Source organism: Hirundo rustica, chromosome 9 (assembly GCF_015227805.2).
Source record: "Hirundo rustica isolate bHirRus1 chromosome 9, bHirRus1.pri.v3, whole genome shotgun sequence".
In the NCBI taxonomy this organism is placed as follows: domain Eukaryota; kingdom Metazoa; phylum Chordata; class Aves; order Passeriformes; family Hirundinidae; genus Hirundo; species Hirundo rustica.
In genome coordinates, this window is record NC_053458.1 from 15751435 (window position 1) to 15767341 (window position 15907).

The following is a 15907-nucleotide window of genomic DNA, read 5'->3' on the forward strand; positions in this document are numbered from 1 at the left end:
GGCCGTGCCCGGGGGCCGTGAGCGGGCCGGCTGAGCCGGGGGCCGGCCGCGGGGTGCCCGAGCGCCGGCACCGCCCTGTGCCCGTGCCGCTGCCCTCGCACGGCCCCCGGGTGCCTCCTGCCGACCGGCCGCTCCCGGGCCCCGGCCGCTCCCGGGCGGCGCCGCGCCAAGGTGCTGGAGCGGCCTCCCGGCGTCCGCACCGCTCCTGCCCGCAGTGCGGGGCCCGGGCTGTGCGGGGTGTGCGGGGTGTGCGGGGCTGTGCGGGGTGTGCGGAGCTGTGTGGGGTGTGCGGGGCCCAGGGTGTGAGGGGCCCGGGCTGTGCGGGGCTGTGCGGGGCCCGGGCTGTGCGGGGTGTGCGGGGTGTGCGGGGTGTGCGGGGTGTGCGGGGCCCGGGCGGTGCGGGGCTGTGCGGGGTGTGCGGGATGTGCGGAGCCCGGGCTGTGCGGGGTGTGCGGGGCCCGGGCGGTGCGGGGCTGTGCGGGGTGTGCGGGATGTGCGGAGCCCGGGCTGTGCGGGGTGTGCGGGGTGTGCGGGGTGTGCGGAGCCCGGGCTGTGCGGAGTGTGCTGAGCTGTGCGGGGCCCGGGCTGTGCGGGGCTGTGAGGGGTGTGCGGGGTGTGCGGGGTGTGCGGGGCCCGGGCTGTGCGGGGTGTGCTGAGCTGTGCGGCGCCCGGGCTGTGCGGGGCTGTGAGGGGTGTGCGGGGTGTGCGGGGTGTGCGGGGCCCGGGCTGTGCGGACTGTGCGGGGCTGTGCGGAGCCCGGGCTGTGCGGGGTGTGCGGGGTGTGCGGAGCCCGGGCTGTGCGGGGTGTGCTGAGCTGTGCGGAGCTCGGGGTGTGCGGGGTGTGCGGGGTGTGCAGAGCCCGGTCTGTGAGGGGTGTGCGGGGTGTGCGGAGCGCGGTCTGTGAGGGGTGTGCGGGGTGTGCGGAGCGCGGTCTGTGAGGGGTGTGCGGGGTGTGCGGAGCCCGGGCTGTGCGGGGCTGTGCGGGATGTGCGGAGCCCGGGTTGTGAGGGGTGTGCGGCGCAGTGCGGGGCCCGGCACCTGCTGTTGGGGCCGGGCAGCGCCGGGGTCTTCGCGCCATTTGCCAGCATTCGGGACCGTTCCGCGCCCTCGAGCCAGCACCCTCAGATTTCGGCTGGATTGAGAGCCCTTCCAGCGGGAGTTCTGCCTGCCTGAGTCCCTGGCCCCTGAAGCAAAGGGACACGTTTCCGCAGAGACGCCTTCCCACAGGCTCTGCAGACGGCTCTGCAGCACTCACTGGGGTGGTCTGCGTGGAGCTCTCATTCAGGTCAGAGAACAGCTGTAGCTTGAGGAGAGTTTACTTCCCTAGCCTGGCCATCTTCAAAGTATCTTTGCAGTAATAAAAAGGAATAATTTTTCCTTTGCAGTTTTTACTTATTCTACTCATGCTGCAAGAGTGACCTCTTGAAAAACAGAGTGTTTCTTGGTGCTAGAAACATTTTATAGCAGTCATTTTATAACAAGTACTGGAAGATAGCAGTAACAGGCTTCAGTCATCTCTGACAGATTTTGGAGCGTGACAGAAAGTCTGTTATTGGTTCTCTTTCTTCTTCCAGATAAGTTATTCATAGCCAGGGCTCCCACAGCAGGTCCTGAGCCCACTTAGGCCAGGCTGCTCCTTGTGGTGGTGGCCACCCCCAGCTGTTCTGTTACCATGAGGCCATGACTGCATCGTTTAATAATTTTGCTTTTGTCTTCCTTTGCAGAACTCTTAAAACCAGTCGACATTCAGGCAAGCAGACCCAGACTGAGAATGCTAAATGTTGCAGACTCAAAACGATATGAGCAAAGCATTTGTTTGCCCTCAGACCTAGGGAACAGCCTACTAACACAGGTGATGGATGATGGATGATGAAGGATGGGGTGCAGGAACTGGAGCTTGCTGGGAGTCTGGGAAGACCAAGGGTCTCTGGCTGATGAGCTCTTTGCCTCTTGGGAGCTTCAGGGATTGGCCTCCCTTCTTCCCCACTTCATGCAAGGGAAAGTGGCATGCTAGGTAAGGATGTTAGAGGGGGAAGAAATATGTTCCTAGGCATCCTCCAAAGACAGATTTCATTTTCTTTGAAGATTTGTGCTCTCTTTTCTGTTAAGACATATGGAAATTGAGTGCATTGTGGCCTACAGTCATGTGGATGCTGTTTTTTCTGTTGTGACTAAGGATTCAATACTGTGCAGCACCCTGTAATGTGGTCTGATAGGGCATCTTCAGTTTGCCACTCTAGACAAGTTTCTTTGATTGCTTTGTGACTGGTGCAATTGGAAACATATTCCAAACACAATGATGGGAAGAAAGGGAGGCCTGTGTTTCCCTTCGGTGCTCTCCATGTGATCTATGTGGATCATGTACCCAATGCACTTTTCTGTGGTTCTTTGGCATAGAGCTACCCCAAATGAAGTAAAATAAGCTTTATTGACCTATTCTTTCAAAGCATGTGGTTTTCCAGGTTTGTAATAAAAGTATCATTGTGTTTCTTGAAGGTAGAGCTTCTCCAAGTGCAGTTCATAAACAGTATCATGGGATGTTTTTAGAGCAAATCAAAGTTTGTTCAACTTCCACAGAGATCATGAAAGTCTTGTTGTTGACAATATCCTCAAGCTGTTTTTCCAGCAGAAGAGAGGTCTCTCATGGTCCTATGTCATGTCTGCAAGCCCTTCTGGCTGCTGACCCATGTCCTTTGTGAAGCTGTCCCAGGCATTGACTTACCAGAGATGCAGTAAGATGCTGCATCCTGCCTTCAAATTCCTAGAGACAGAAAATGAATTCATAAGCTTTGGTCTGCAGGTGTCAGCACACAATCGTGTCTGTCCGTGTGGGAGAGTTCAGTCCTCTCCATTGCTTGCATTCAGTGTTCTCAAAAACCTGCATCAGCATTTTTCAAGCCTGTACACACTTGAATTGGAACAGTAAGAAAACATCCACAAAACTCAAATGAATGGACTGGGGAAAAATCTTGAAAAAACAAAGTGGAGATCCAGCAACTGTGTGCGTCTGATCCATTCTTGCTTTTCTATAGTCTAAAAATTCTTGTACCACATTGAGCAAAGACAGCACTGTGGTGTCTAAACCAGGTGAGATCTGGCAGGCTGGCATCCCAGAGGTGCATGTACCCGTCCACTTTAATGCCTACTGCCCTTCAAAGGCAGATTTTGTATGAGCTTTGAGACAAACTGCCAACTCCAATCCAGCCATGGAATTGCTACAGAGAACACAACAAGCTTGTCCATGTCTAGTGACTTGCCTCTTTTCCAAATGATCTGGCTCTGGGAAAGGAAAATCCAAGAGTCTTACACTAATGTGAGCTCAGTGGTTTTGGAATTTTGCTGTATGGGGTGGCTCTGCTAATTGAGTTGAGTGGAAAGACCGTCTCCCCTCTGCTCCTCCTGTTCTTTGCAAACCCAAAAGGAGGAGGTAAGGACACAGCCTACCTGCAGCCTACCTGCTGTGTGCAGGCAAGCAAAAGGGGAGGAGAGGTTCCTCCTTTGCTTGTGTCTCCAACAGCCTGGACACCAGCAGTGTGGAGCTCACCTCGTCCTTCCCCCTGGCAAACCGAGCAAACCAGCCACTATTTCTGAGATGCATTCTGCTCACCTAGATTTAGGAAATTCATACAGGAGTAAGTAACACAAAAAGTGTATTGGTCTTAATTTAAGGGATCTGCAGGTACCCCCAGCCCCATTTTGTCAAGTTGAGACTTCATCCCTATTCATTACATGCTTAAATCAGAAATCAGCTCTTCCTTCCTGTTCATGCAGCTCTGGGAAAATGGGTTGTTTGTTGTTCAGAGAAGAAAAAACAGCAACCACCAACATGCTCAGCTCATTCCTACCATCATCACCGATCTCGATCTGTCAACTGCTTTTGCTGCTTATTTGCTGGCGAAGAAACTCAAACCAAAGGTCCTTTGGGAGATATAAAGACAATAGAAGGAAACTTTTGCCTGATGTCTGATGTTACCACAAAGAGCTGGCCAGTGCACATAGAAATGTTGGACTTAAGATGGCAAATTTAATGGGGAATATTGCAGGAATAGAACCTGTGCTTCGAAGGATTTATCTGTTCCCTGACGTGCTCCAATTGTCTGTCCTTTTCCAGCACACTCCTCCCCCTGGAGGAGGGTACTAGTCACAGCATCTCCCCTAGTCATTCCCTGTTTCCTATTCCCAATCCGAATTTCCAGACTTCCAAAATTAGACTGTGCTTCCCATTTGAGTACTCCTGATGTGGAGTACAACTTAACCACAAGACACTGACTGTGCAGTCCTTCCTGGAGTTCTTCCTTAGGTGCACTGCAGGCTCTTCTCTCTTGCACCAGAAACACTGGTTCACTCATAAGCTGCCACTGTTCTGTGCAGCTCTTGCTTGTTATCGAGAGGTTTATGTGTGAAACAAAACCTAGTTATAAAATAAGGGGGAGATGTGGATTCCCTGGGGTTGGGCATGAGGCTGTGGGACTGTCTTAAACCCCTGGAGATTAATTTCTGAGTGAAAAACATTGCCTGCTGGAGCCAGCTACTCCCACCACAATTAATGTGTTGGAACTCGATGTATGTGAAGGTTGTGTCTCTGGAGGTATTGTGATGGACCACTGTCACTGCAGGAAACCCAAGAAAAGTGGCATAGTAAGTGGGCACAAACTGGAAAAGTTAGGCTCTTTTCAGTGGATTTACTGTGGATTTAGTAATATCTAATTGTTATTTTATAAATATTTAGATTTACTGATTAGCCATCCAAGCAAAGGGGTTAACAATGGAAGCAACTGCAGATCAGGGGGACAATGTATGTGAGTATCAGTAAAGCTCATGCCACAGCAGCATCAAGCATAGGGTTGTGTAATTTGAAAGTTCGGGTACTCACCTCTCACCCTCTGTTGCACTAAGCTGAATTTGTTTTGCGGTGGAACTCATTCAGGAAAGATATGAATGGCTGGTTTTGAAGTGGAAAGACAAAAGAACTTATTGATAGCACAAAGGAAGAGGCACACACATAAAGGGTGTGCAAGAAGTGTTTAAAGACATGTTCAACAACTGGTATTCAGATGTGACGAAGAAATTCTACAGTAAGGACAGGTTAGACAAGCTGCTCTATATAAGGAGAGGAAAAAAAAAAAAAAAAAAGGCAGTTGAGGGTTAACAGCATGGACAGTCTCTTTCCAGAAATTTGGAACTAAAGTATAGAAATTTCATAAAGGGAAAATGAGGAACATAAAGATGCCAGTCTCCTCCAGACCAGAACTGCCACAAAATGAGATAGATTCAAGAAGTTTTCTCAAATACTGGGAAGCAGGAAAGAGGTGGTCACAAAGCTAACTTCAAGTGTATCCAGGATGCTGTTCAAACGGACAGGGAGTGTTCAAAGCTGGAAATTTGAGTCCAAATATGTAGATAGCAGAACAACACAGTGTGGAAAAAGCACCTAAAAGAACACTGCAAACAAGACAAAAAAAGACTTGGTAATGTACTGGTCTCAGGGTCCAGAGGTGTCATTACAAAATAATGAAGTGTCACCTCACTTTTCCTTACTTGAGAACACACATGCAAATTACTCCAGGCAGCATTAACAAGCACATGTGGACCTGAGACTGCAGAAAAATGTAAAACATGGCAAGCTAGCAGCCAAATGTGGGTTCAAGAGTCACAGACTGCAGGGGAGGACTCTGGGTCACATTAAACTATGAGACCTTGTTGTTAAAAGATGAGCAAAATTGGGAAGCACAAGAAAACTGTTCACGTTTTGCTGAGTTTTCAGATCTGAGTCTGCTAAATTAATGTTTTAAGTAAAATAACACAATTTTATAATATGTTTCCAACTAGTCATTTTACAGCTTTCCACAGATGGTCTGAAGTTTGTATGAAAATATAATACAAGTGGAAATTTCTTTGCTTTTAGAGCATCCTTATGTGTTCTCTCATAGGCGCACCTCCTGCACGTCCTGCAGCAACAGTTTAAATGTTACCATTTCATGACCAGCGGTGGTTTTGTGGTGGTGAAATGAGGCTGAAGAAGTGGAAGCAAAAGAAACAGAGCAAGAAAGAGTGATGTTTCTAGTAAGAAAACAGAGTGTGCACATGCAAGGGACTTGCAAGAAAAAGTAAAAGAATCAGAGGAGGTGATGTGGGCAGCGCTCAGTTCATCTAGGAAAGGATAGGGGTTGGCTGAGATGCAAGGTGGAAAGACACCCAGCAGGAATGGGGACCAACAGAGCTGTAGATGTTAGCTGAAGCCCTCCAGGCAGGTGAGGTGGTCTCCAGGTCACCCAGCAGACATCTGTGTCCTTCTTATGGAAGGAAGGAGTAGATGGGGTTGCTGGAGACTCCCATGTGGAGGGCAGGGAACAGATGAGGGCAAGGAAGGATGAATAACGTGCCTGGGGTGGGAATAGAAGGAGACACTGGGGTCCTAGTCCAAGGGTCTTTGTGGAAAGAAAGAAGGCAGGAGAGAAGAAAGCAATTTCATAAGACAGGAAGGAATACAGCTTGAAAGGGAATTGGCAATTAATGGCATTAGAAGCAGCAAAACAACCAGAGGCACAGGGATAGAGATGGATAAATGAGAGGCTGTGAAACTTAATGGTGCAAGCACTGGAATAAAGGTATAGATTAGGGTTGTTAAGCTGAGGGTAGAGTTAGCTGTGGTGCTGGCTAGATTCTCCCATTCAGAGGAAAAGGAAGAAGAAAGGTGTATAAGAGTGGGATTTAGGGACAAGGGGAAATTATAAGGTGCTTACCCTTATAGGAGCCTCGAGGAAAGTGAGGCATTGGAGCTGTGAAGGATTGAGTAAGGCTAAAGAAGGTGGCAGAAGTTACAGTTTCTGGGATATTTGGATAAGCAGGAGCAGAGAATAGGTAATGCTGCTGACTGTATAAGGGCCAGGGAGAGCACAGGAGAGGAACAAGCCTGGCTCAGACCTGGGAGAAGCTGGCAGTACCCCTGCACAGGGGTAGAAGAAAGAGAAGACCAGCGTGAAGCAGTAACCTGAGGTGGTGGGCAGGGGGTCTAAAGTGAAGGAAACTGTAGGAGGACTGGGAGAGAGGATGGAGCAAGAGATCTTAGGAGAGAGCACAGGAGATGTGAGTAGTAGGATGATAAAGAGGAAGGAAAGGGTAGAGCAGTGCAGCAAAGCTTTGTGTGGCTGAGGAGTGCAAGAGAAAAGGGGATGAGAGTCAGACAGCAGAGGTAATGTGAAGGTGGAAAGGATGGAGAGATGGAATTATTCCAAGGTGGGAGGGAAGGGGAAAGACAAATGAATAGGCAAATTATAACTAATGCCATAATTAACTGCTACAGCAGCAATCTGATTGTCACCCAAAAAAGAGGATGAGGCAGGGAGTTCGTGAGTGAGGGGGAGGCACGATCAGGCTGGCAGAGGAGCAGAAGTGGGCTGAGCCCAGTGGGGTGCAGAGGCAGCGTGGCAGCGAGCAGCAGGAGCAGATGCTGGGGCTGTAGTTCCTATGGCAACATACGAAGGCAAGTGCAACAAGTGTGCCCACGTGGCAGCGCTAGCCGGGGACAGCTCGGTGCATTTCCGTGTCACATTCCTCAGGGTGGGAGTGGAGCCGTGCACCACCCCTGGGCACCAGCGCAGCAGGGCTCTGCCCCTGCAGGGACCAGCACAAGTTACCGGCACGTTTCGAGGCCCGGCCTCTCACTGCTGCTAAATGGGTGTTTCGTGCTCTCTTTCTCCAATCCTAGGAATCCCAAAGAGCAACGGAGCATTTCGCCAGCAGTGAGGCGCCTGTGTGCCACATGGCGAGGGGATAGCTCTGCAGGGAGCGATAGGAGGGTGAGCATCCCCCTCCTCATGCCCATGTGCCATGGGGCTGGGGGCTTGAATCTCCCGTCTCCTGGCTCAGCGTGCCCTGCTGCAGCCGGCACATGCCTCCAGCGTGTAGGGGCCCCCCAGCAGGGCTGTCATAGGACGAGTCTGCCTACAGCAGGCAGAAAAAGCACATGGCTTTCACAGGCCGGAGGTTATTTTTCACTCATTAATTTTTGCAGAGTTTTCCCTTCCTTTCCTATAGCATCTCTCGTAATTAATTGGGTCTGCAGCTACTCCACACCGCTGTGCTCATGTCCTACGCTAAACAACTGGGGACAGAACATAAAGGCAAATTTCCCCATTGCTCTGACACTCGGACAGAAAGAACAGCCCTGCGGGGTGTCCAGCAAGGATGCTGCTCCTTTCACCCGGCGGAGATCCATCCTCCCCCGGCAGCAGCGCTCGGCCTTTCCGCGGGCCCGCAGCCGCATCCGACGGCAGAGGGAGCTCCGGGAGAGCGAGAGCAGCCGGCGGGGCTCGGCGGGAGCAGCCCCGGCACGGAGGGAGGGAGGCGGCAGGGTGCGCAGGGTGACTGCAGGCTGCTCTGCTGCGCCGGGCAGGGAGCTTTGAACAGCCTGAATGGATGAGGGGAAAAGGGCCTTGAGAGCGGGAGTAGCTTGGAAGCAGCCACCGTGGAAGCAAAATGCCAGGAGAACTTTAGGTATAAAAAAACCCCAGCACGAGACAAGCAAAAGATGTGTCTGGGTGCTCTTTCTAAGATTTAAGACTTAGGCTAACTTCAGGGTATCTTGTGCTAAATAGCTGTAAGGAGGAGGACGGTATTTTAGCTATTTGGAGAGTGTTTTCTGTGTATTTAAGTACTAAAAGGCCTGGCTGTATTTTTTCCGAGGAGAATGCCCTTGTGCCGAACACTGTTGACATGCCAAATTACTTTCAGAAAGTTTCAGTGAGATTTTGAGAAACTCTGGTGCCGTGGGTTCACACCAGGATCAGAGGAAAGCAGTGAATATGCCTTTGTGGCAGTGGAAATGCACCCATTGGAAGCTGATGGCCATTTCGGCCACACTCGGGATGACAGCAATAGCAGGCAGCCACATCGCAGCCCCTACAAAGCCGGATCGTGGCTACGACTCTCTAGCCACAGAGAAGAGAGCAAGGCAATAAATAGGTTGGTTTTTCCAGCCCTTGTTCTCCGTGGTCCCGGGTGCAGCACAAGAGCGGGCATGATTCATTCTACAGTCTCTGGGCAACCCAAGGGAAAATTGCTTGCTAATTTCAGTTTCTGATGTCAGAACATATAATTAACCTGACAAAGCAAAACGTTATTTTGGGTTAAGGCGTGATCAGACCTTCCTTCTCCCTCCACCTATTTCTAAATGGTAATAAGTTGAAGGTATTTGAGGCTGGGGGAGGTATATGTTTTGTGGTGGCTATACAGTGTTGGCAGGGAATTTGCTGCTCTTGATGCCCTCTAATATATAAAAATATTACCAGTGCTTTCTTCAGTTAATTTATGTTCAAGTTAAATGCAGAAAAAACTAAATTATTTGGACATTAGAGTAAACTTCTTCCTTTTCATTGCACGTCTGTGCAACACTCCTCCATTGTACCAATCTTTGGAACGGGAGAATGAAGCAGGTTCTAAAATTAGCATGCTGCATGCCATGGTGGCTGTGCATAGGAATCACAGGAATACTTGAAATCTTTAAGGTGTGTAAGGTTAGAGTGGATAGTGTGATGCTAGACTGACAGTGGATATCTAATTGTAGAAGCTTTAATGACTGGAATATTTTGGTTTACTGTCATTGTATTTGAAAAAGTACTGGGAAGAGGATTTCAGAGGTGAATTGTTGTTGCTAGGTCTTCCCTTGGCTAGAATTGATAGAATGGAGCAATTGATTTTGTTTGATCTATAATATGTACACATAACTAGCAGAAAGTGCTGCATTTAAAGTAAGAAGATTAATATAGTCCTTTTCAAGCAAAATCAACTTATTTTAGTGCCGTGTTGGCAAGTCTGGGTTCTGTAGGCTCCCAGGCACAAAAAAACCTCAGCCACTTTGCAATTCTTGAGGTGGGAAAGGAGCTCTAAGTACCTCTGTGTCCCTGATTAAGGAGCTCTATTGTAAAATAAGAATTCTATAGTCTCCTTCTACAGAATGACTGGTGGTTTCTTTGCTCCATGGTAAAATAGAAAGGTAGAGAGAAAATGCAACATGTAAGACATAAATATAACTCTCTTATCCTTTTTTTTCCCCCGGCTGTTTTAACCTGGTATTCCTCAAATGTGGTAGTTTTTTGGTGGTTGAGGGTTTTTTGTTGTTGTTTTTGATGGTGTGGGTTGTTGTTTTTGTTTTGGCTTGTTGTTTTTTTTTGTTTGTTTGGTTTGGGTTTTGGGTGCAAGGGGGGTTGTTTGTTTTTGGTTTTGGTGTTTTTTTTTTTTTTTTTTTTTCTTTTTTTTTTTTTCTTTTTTTCTGATCTAGTTGGGTGAGTCCTTAATCTTTAGCCATTTGAATGACTGGAGATCAGTCATTTGCAGGCTCAGAGCATTTTGGTCCCACATATGTTCTTTCTTTTTCCTCCTGCTGCTCAGAAAGCTTTACCCAGCTGTGCACCTCATTACGCTCTTGTGGCTAGGCTATTTTAAAGAAACCTGTTCAAAGAAATAACAAAATCAGCAAGGTCTAACTATTGTACCTGTGTGACTGGGGAAGTAAAGATTAAGTGCTAGCACAGGTACAGCTCAGCACTCTGAAGATAACTGGCTTGCCATTTCTTTAAAGCCCACCATTGTCCTAGATCCAGGTAGGGCACTTAGGTTTTGTGTCACTCCATTTGCACATGGAGCCACAGCCATTTCACCGAGACAGCCAGTTGAGATCTGAAGGGGAAAGAAGGGCTTTCAGGCATGATTTGAAGAAAGAAATAACAGACTGAAATGTCCTGGGGAAAGCAGGGAAATTGTTCCAGAGAGCAGGGCTGGACAAAGTGTGACACCTGGAAGCTTCTTTTGGTCTTATCCTGCTAATTCTGATTATGACAGGTTTTAAATTTTTATTTCCTATTCAGTCTCCATGTTTAGCATTTAGTATTTGTGGAAATGGTGAGCAAAAGAGGCAGAGATCATAGAAGCAGTGAAGTGCAAAATTAAGAAAATAGGAAGAGTTAAGTGGATTAAGTGGACTGGCACAGACTAACCCCCCCCTCCCAGCCCATTGTCTCTAAAGATCTGAAGGTGTTGATTCCTGCCTGGGCTCTGAGTATACAGCTCCAAGTTACCAGCCTCTACATTTGACTGACTCAGGCTCTTCTTGGGCTGGCCAAGCAATGCACAACCATATTCTTGCTTTCTGCTGAAATAAAGTCCTTCCCTGGCACGGTGCCAGGGTGAAGGGCAGGTTTGCCTGCGGCTCGGTTTATGGCCTTCCTGCCATGTCTCCCATCTCATACCATGCTGTGTGTTTTGTGACTTTACTGTCCTTTATTGATAAGTACAGAACGAAACAAATTGCCCATCTGTTTGTATATCCACTGGATGAAATTTGAGAACTCATGAAAACTAGGTCTTCTGTGTAATCAGAAGCAGCCAGCATGTGTTCCTGCCATCACCTGAAAAACTTTGCTGAGCTGCAGTGTGATAGCACATGCTGCTTGCAGTGCACACTGGATGGCTGCTGCTCATGTTTCAAAACACAAAAGTACTTGCTAAGAATGAGGCCACATCCCCCAAATTTTTAGAAATGGAACTGCACACTGGATGGCTGACATATTATCACAAATGAAATAAAAGAACTGGTGAGCACATTGTGGAGTTCTGGATGTAAGTAGAAACTGCTGTTTATCTAAAACAGCCACTCACCCCTTTTTTCAGCACAGAGGCAAGGTAAACAGTGATTTTTTTTTTCGTCTAGGAAGTTCAGAAGTTGGGAGAATCCCAGCCAGAATAGGCTAGCTTGCAAACCCTCCAAGAGTCGCTGTTTTTAATATAGAGGCTGTTGTGCCAGGTGTTTGAAGACAAGCATAATAGCAAAGTATATTCAGAAAAAGTGGTAACATGGGTGTGGATAATTGTTTATAATGGAGTTATATAATGGAAAAGAAAGTTGGTTAGCAGGAATTAAAAAAAAACAAAAAACAAACCTGATGGAATTAGAAATTAACCTAGTAGGGACAGGGCTTAACAATGCTTTTTATATTGGAAAAATATGCTTTTTTTCTTTACTTCAATGTCTTTGGGATTGTCAGTAAAAATGTGTCAAAATAATAATTTGATAACCTGATAATTTGATTAGATTTTCTGAAAGCTTTGGCAATTTGTCCTGGTGATGGGGCAGACTGAGGTGCAGCAGTCTGGCAGCACAGGACCACAGCCCTTGGGCTTCTCCTCCCCTCTCCCCTCTGGAAGAGCAGAGCCCTTGAGCCCCACACCCCATGGCTGGCTCTCCATGCAGCAGGCTCTCCACAGAGAGCCGGCCCTTGCCAACATCTGCTTGCGGGACAATAAACCAGCTGCCAACACATCGCCCAGATCTGCCCGGCGAGTCAGCCTCGCCGCCGCTATGGCGGGCGTGTGACACTGGGGTGGCATTAGGGGCCTGGGGGGTGGCAATGGCAGATGGGGGCTCACAAGTCAGACTGCATCCCCAGCCCCATCTCCTGCCCCTGTGTCCTGGGTGAACATCACAGGCTGAGCTGTTCAGCACTTAGAAACGCTCTTTCTTGAAAACAGATGGCCAGTAGCCAAAAGAAGTGACTCATATGCATCCTCCTCCCTATTTAAACTGGAGTCTTCCCCTTCATGCTTTGCCCATTCCATGAAGCCAAATTGCCCTGTTTCTGGAGGGGGGAAAGCCAATTCCCTGCCTGTCTCTCTCTTCTATATAGCCATCTGCACTTCTTCCCAAGTAACTACTACCTCATCTACTTCTTAATCATAGAATAGTTTGGGTTGGAAGGCATCTTTAAAGGTTATCTTGTCTAATCCAGAATATCAAAATTCCCCTTCATCTTAAATTTGTTTGGGAGAAAAGATTGTCAGCCCACTCAAAGCCAGGACTGAAATATTTCTCGGTATGGAGTTTTCTCACTGTTTTCTGAGGAACTGCTGGTGTGCTCTCTTTTTTGACACCATTTCTTCCTTATGTTCACTTTCTGCTGGTGTTCCTTTTGCACCTGGCTCCCTTGGACTGAACTTGGACACCTGCTGGACAGTGTCATGCAGGTATATATGAGATGCACAGTATGGCTGTTTGAGTGAAAGAAGGAAAGTACTGGAAATAATCTCAGAATAAATGGTCAGCTTTCAACCTGGCCAAAACCATAACTCTGTTGGAAGGCTGATATTTTCTAAAAATTTTTAATGATGTGAGAATGAGGAAAACAATAAGGTTGAAAAATATGACATATTTGGTTACTCAAGGTTATGGAGTTGGAAAATTTGAAACTAAAATGCAGTTATAAGACCAAACAGGATTGGTTTATCCTGTGAGGCATATGGCTGCATTGCTATTTCTTGTTAATGTAATCACTCAGTTCTCTGAGCCACAAATCAAAATAACAATATTAGTTTATTTAATTATAAAGGGCCAATGTCAAAACTGTACAAGTGGAAAAGAGCCATTTTTCCCGCACAGCTTCTGTTTTCTGGCATCTTTTCTATCACATGGATTAACTTGGAGTTGCCTGACTTGTACTTTTGCCTATAGACTCTAGCAGGATAACAGAACAGTTGGGATTTTTATTTGCCTTCAAACTGAGATATTTTAGATTTATAATTCTCCTCACTTTTCTGTCCCACCTCAGCATGTCCTGCCGAGGTGGTCAGAGGCAAACCCAGCAATCTCAAAAGCACTGCCTAAAAGTACTCAGACTTGAGCCTGGGGAAGACCAAACCTGAAGAGGACTTTTCTAGAGAAGCTTGAAAGAGAGGGTGTAGAGAGGTTTAAATTAAAACCCATTTGCGTTACCTTTAAATACATACCAAAACAAGAGACAAAAAACCCCAAACCAAAATAAAAACCAAACAAGCAACCCAGCATATGTTCTGTAGGAGTTAAGTCCTTCACACTTGTGTTTGCCCTGTCGGAAAGGGAATCTTAGTTGGATCCAAATCTGCCCAGTTCCAGGTGTCTTCTCTCTCAGGTCCCCAGAGCCATTTGTTTGTTTTGCTGGTGTGCCTCAGCTTGGCAAAGGATCTTGATTGCTAAGTGAATGTGGATTCAGCCAGCTCTGACCAGCTCTGGCATCTGAAAAAATCCTTTTTTCTTCCGCTTGAATTTCTCTGCCAGCTGCCTTCGAGTCAGGATTTCCCGGCCAGCAGCTCTTGTTATTATCTGTTTTCACTTGCCTTGATGTTTACCAGATTGGAGTGCTTTTATCTCTATTAACCCTCCTTCACTGTGGAGCCCCAGTAGTACACACCCTCTGTGCCTTGGCCACTGGGTCAGAGCAGAAATAAGTAAATAAGTAACAAAATCACCTTACTGAGAAAACAGTGAGGTCCGAAACGCTGGCCAAAAATAAAACAAGTGACGACGATCTCAGAGAAGAAAATAACTAAAAGGCCAAATGAAGGTATTAAAAATCAAAGCTTAAAATAATTGACAGCTCATTAGACTAAATCTGAGCTCTGCTAAAATTCTCCACCAGATGAAAACTCTGGTATGAAAATAGCACCGAACAGCTGAGAGCAGGACAAGCTGGCCTGATTTTTTCTGGTCTCAGAAGTGAATTGTGGCTAAGAAGTGCTTTCATTTGTAACCTAAGATACATCATACAGTCATTTAGACCACAAGGTCTGATTAAAAATGCATCTAAAAATATAAAGGGGAAATTCTCAATCTTTAAAGGGCCATAAAGCTATTCTGAACAAGCACCAAAAGATCACTTCCAATTTCCCCCAGTTCTTGAAAACATGGAAGTAAAATATGGAAGAGGGGATCTAGTTTTTGTTTGTTTGCTTGTTTGTTTTAATTCCATTTTCTTGATCAAGACCAATATACTTTCAAAGGTAATAGATTACATCTAGTTAAAAAGACCGGCAGGTTTGGTCACGTGTCGGCTCAGTGTTCAAGAAATGTTTAAGGAAATCGGTGGCTTTTCAGTGAAAGGAAGGAAAAAAAAAAAAAAAATCTAGTAGATTTCGGGGTAAGGATCAGGGTCAGTTCGGCTTCTTCCTCAGTGTACTGTATTCAGCCTCCGGAGCCGCCGTGGAGGAATCCGTCCCTGCGATCCCAGCGGTGCCGCCCCCCCGACCAAGCAAAAGCTGCCTTCGACTTTTTGGTTCCCTCAAGGGCTCAAGATAGACAAATAAAATCACTTTAACATTTTAATAATTAAGCCACGCAGCTTGAACTTGTCGCTGTTCTACTGGGCTCACGCGCTCCGCTCCGTTTACCTGCGCGCCGAGAACACCCCACGCGTTCCGCGGCCCGGCGCACCCCGCCGGGTGCCGGGTCCCGCCTCCGCCCCCGGCCCGCGGGCACCTGAGCGCGGCGGCTGCGCGGGGGGCGAGCGGGCGGGGCCGGCCCAGCCCGGCCCTCACATGCGCGGCGCCGCGGGAGCCATTGGCCGCCGCCCCGCCGGCCCCGCCGCCGCCGGCAGCCGGTGCTGTCCGCACGCCGAGCCATGCGGGTGCGCGCTGCAGGACGCTGCTAGGAGCCGAGCCCGCCCCGCCTCTGCCCGCCCGCATGGCAGCGCCGCGGGACTGACCGCCGCCGAGAAGCTGTGCGCCCCCGCCGCACGCACGGTTCCGCTCGGTTCGGCTCGGCCCGGCCCGGCCGGGCGGCTCTCGGGGTCCGCAGCCCGCAGAGCCGGCCCTGAGGTGAGGCGAGCGCGGGGCCGGCGGGAGGCGGGCGGGCGGCGGAGGGGCCGCGGGGAGGGGGCGGCATCTTCGCCGGCGCTCCCGCCGCTCCCTCCCCGCTCTTTCCGTCGCGCTTCTCTTTATCTTTTTCTGCGTGCAGACCGGTCTGCGCCGGTTCGCCGGTGCTGCCGCCAGCGCCGGTGTGCCTCGGCGGCACGGCTGCCGGCGGGACCCCGGGGGCGGCCGCGCTCGTCGCGCTGTTCGCCCGCGGGATGCGCATCCGCGCAGGACGTGCCCGCATGGGCGGGGG

General features: G+C 48.8%; 2 protein-coding genes across 7 annotated transcripts in view; one reads left to right on the forward strand and one right to left on the reverse strand.

The window, feature by feature from the left end:
• KYAT3 (kynurenine aminotransferase 3) overlaps positions 1 to 15907 on the reverse strand; it is a 411900-nt gene that overhangs the window by 110194 nt on the left and 285799 nt on the right. The gene's annotated exons all lie outside the window — the stretch shown is intronic.
• The window catches only part of LRRC8D (leucine rich repeat containing 8 VRAC subunit D), a 51816-nt gene continuing 51420 nt past the window's right edge, over positions 15512 to 15907 (forward strand). For 5 of the 6 annotated variants that reach the window (XR_009208140.1, XM_040072756.1, XM_040072758.2 and 2 more), the window contains exon 1: positions 15515 to 15618. The gene's annotated coding sequence lies outside the window, so the exon portion shown is untranslated. Of the gene's footprint in view, positions 15619 to 15907 lie in introns of all 6 variants that reach the window. The other variant, XM_040072762.2, reaches the window with a different exon arrangement.